Genomic DNA, 3,251 nt, shown 5'->3' with positions numbered 1-3,251 from the left:
ATCTTCCAATGTTTTGTCTATCTCTGTGAAACTTCTCTGTCAAACTACAAACCAATCATGCATTTCAAGCATTCATACATGCATAATCATGCATTTTTATGTGCTCACACATTCGATAATCTTGTTATACCATACATACATGTTGCATTTCCAATCTCAACTTTCAACCCAATCTCAATTTCAATTTCAACCGTCCAACTCAATCCCAATTTCAATTCAATTCAATCTTCACTGTCAAATTCAATTCAATCTCCAATTTCAATCCAATCCCAATTTCAATTCAATTCAATCTTCACTGTCAAATTCAATTCAATCTCAACTTTCAATCCAATCTCAATTTCAATTCAATTCAATTTCAAATGTCAAATTCAATCCAATCTCAACTTTCAATCCAATCTCAATGTCAATTTAACTCAATTTCAATTTCCAATTCAATTCAATTTCAATCTCCAATTCAATTCAATTTCAAACTCTCAATTCAATGTCTATGTCTCTGATTAATTTCAATTTTCAATCCCTCTTTCAATCTCAAACTTCCAATTCAATGTCTTTGTCAATGTTAATCCACTCTCAATTTGCTTTTGGGCCAACAATAATGGTCATGTCTATTCTCAAGTCAAGTCAATGTCAACTTACTCTCAATTTGTATCTTTCCAAATCAAACTTCCAATTTGTATCTTGTTATTGGTCAAGTGGCTAGTTCGATCCAAAGAATAGCTTGTACCTGCTTATATGCCTACATTTCCGGTCAAACGACAAGTTCGATCCAAAGAACAGTTTGTACCCTGCTTATTATTGTTATCGGTCAAACGACAAGTTCGATCCAAAGAACAGTTTGCACCAACCTGCATGTTGTAATACTGATCAAGACGCAAGTTCGATCCAAAGAACAGCTTGTATCTATCCTGTTGTCTATATCTCCGGTCAAACAGCAAGTTCGATCCAAAGAACAGTTTGTACCTGCCTATCTATTTGTATCTTCAATCAAGCGACAAGTTCGATCCAAAGAACAGCTTGTATCTTTCTATATGTCTATGTTTCCGGTCAAGTGCCAAGTTCGATCCAAAGAACAGCTTGTACCTGTCTTGTACTTCTATTCCCGGTCAAGTAGCAAGTTCGATCCAAAGAATAGCTTGTACCCATCTCTTGTTTGTATTCCATGGTCAAGTGGCGAGTTCGATCCAAAAAGCAGCTTGTACCTATCTTTTGTCCCCTGGTTTGTCTACCTTATCAATGTCTACCTAAATCCCCAGTGATATGACATGCTCTGTAGACTCCAGTTGCTTGTCTTGCATTCATAAATGAAATGTTGCATGGCATTCATGTTTCTGAAAATGTGAGAAGCGTATTTTTATGTCCAAAAACAGTGCAAATGTTAATATTTAAGTATCTTCGTCCCGTCAAATCAAAGACTTCGTCTCTTGACTCTCCGGACAAAGAAACTTAAATAGGGGCAGCTGTTATACCCTAATTTTGGACCTAAAAATACTTGTTCAAATTCTCTTTCATCTTTGATATATGTCTATTACTCTTGAAAATTGCCAATTTGCTATTATTCACACTGACATTTTACTCTGCTTTATCTCTCAACTTAGCTTTAAAGATCTTTTCAACTGTGTATTTGTCCATGTTTTCTTGCATTTCAAGTCATCCAAAAACATCTTTCTTGCATTTTAAGTCATTTGATATGTCTCTGATCAATTGCATCTTAAACTGCATCTTATTTCAATATTACTTGCAAAATTCATGAAAAAGGGTATGTAAAAAAAACCTAGGGATTCTTGTACTTTACTTTTATGCAATTTTAATTTCTTGCAAGACCATAGAATGTAAACTAGGGCCAATGTAATAAGGACAATGGACTCTAATGATGTACACCGACACAAGCACCGACACATGCACACACATCACATAGATACTTTAGATGTATGGCTAGGATATGCATGTTTAGATGTATGTTTAGGATTGAATGTTTAGATAAATGCTTAGGCTTTACACTTAGAAAAATCATTTTCCAAAAACGACTTGAACAACATCACTCAAATCTTTTTTCTAATAAACTTTGGGATCCAAATTACCATTGATTTTCCCTTTATTTTCTTAAACAAAATTTTAATGAATTTTAATCCTACTTGACTTCTTTTTTTAAAATCACTAATCAAACCTCACAATTTCACAAGTCTCATGCCTTTAAGGCCTCTCAATCTCCATTCTTCAAAATTCCATTTTCAAACTTAAAATCAACCAATAAAAACAAAAACACTTTTGGAAGATAACTACGGTGGATTTGATCCCTTAAAAGGGTACGTAGGCAAGGAATCAAAATTCCTTCAATTCAATTAAAATAAAAATTCAAACATCTTCTTCTCCCTCCAATTCTTCACTTAGAAAACTCTTAGGTTTAAATATCAATTTTCAAATAGCATTTAAAAATAAAGCGCGCGCGTAGAAAGTAAAGGCGGTTCCTATAGGTTACTATAGTCGTTATGGGTGCCTAACACCTTCCCGTAGCGAAAACAACTCCCGGACCTCGATTCTCAAGGGTTTTGCTTATTTTTTCCCTTCCCAAGAAAAAATGAGATATCACCGGTTAAAAAGGTTCAAACGTAATCAATGTTTGACACCCGAAAACCAAGATAAAACATCCAGGACTCAATCAATTTGAGGTTGTCGTGGATAAATATGATGGAAAGCTGTATTTCTCTCATGGAATAGAATAACTGAACAAGGCCTATAAATTAGAGCATGGTGGTTGGATATCTCTAATCTATGCTTTCCCTCAACTTTTTGTGATTCGGGTTCACGATCGCCATAACTATGAAATCAAGTATCCGAGTTATCTCCCTCCTTTACGTTTAAGGCTAGCACAATTAATTTACGGTCCTAATGCAGCACTTGGATCTGTCCAGATCGACTACCCCGCTCCTTATCCCCACATATGCGGCTGATTTAAATTTAGTGCACCAAATGGTTAACACTTGCAGATGTAACATCTGATCAACTGATATACAATCTTTATAGATTTAGTCACATATTTCAGTTTGTTATCTGTCAATGTTGATTTATTTATAAGATCTCATATATGTATGTTTTCTTATTTTACACAGACTTTCTCCTATGCTAAAGTATTTGATAGCATCGTTGACAAGAATTGGCAATTATTGACGATAGCGGACATCATTGGTTGTTCAATGTGGTCATTCTTTTTGACAAGGACGGAATCAAGTTTGGAGGGGATTGGAAAATGTTTT

The sequence above is a fragment of the Medicago sativa genome, chromosome 2 (assembly GCF_051527215.1).
Source record: "Medicago sativa cultivar Bolivia chromosome 2, Bolivia_mono, whole genome shotgun sequence".
NCBI lineage: Eukaryota > Viridiplantae > Streptophyta > Magnoliopsida > Fabales > Fabaceae > Medicago > Medicago sativa.
This window is presented reverse-complemented; position numbering follows the sequence as displayed.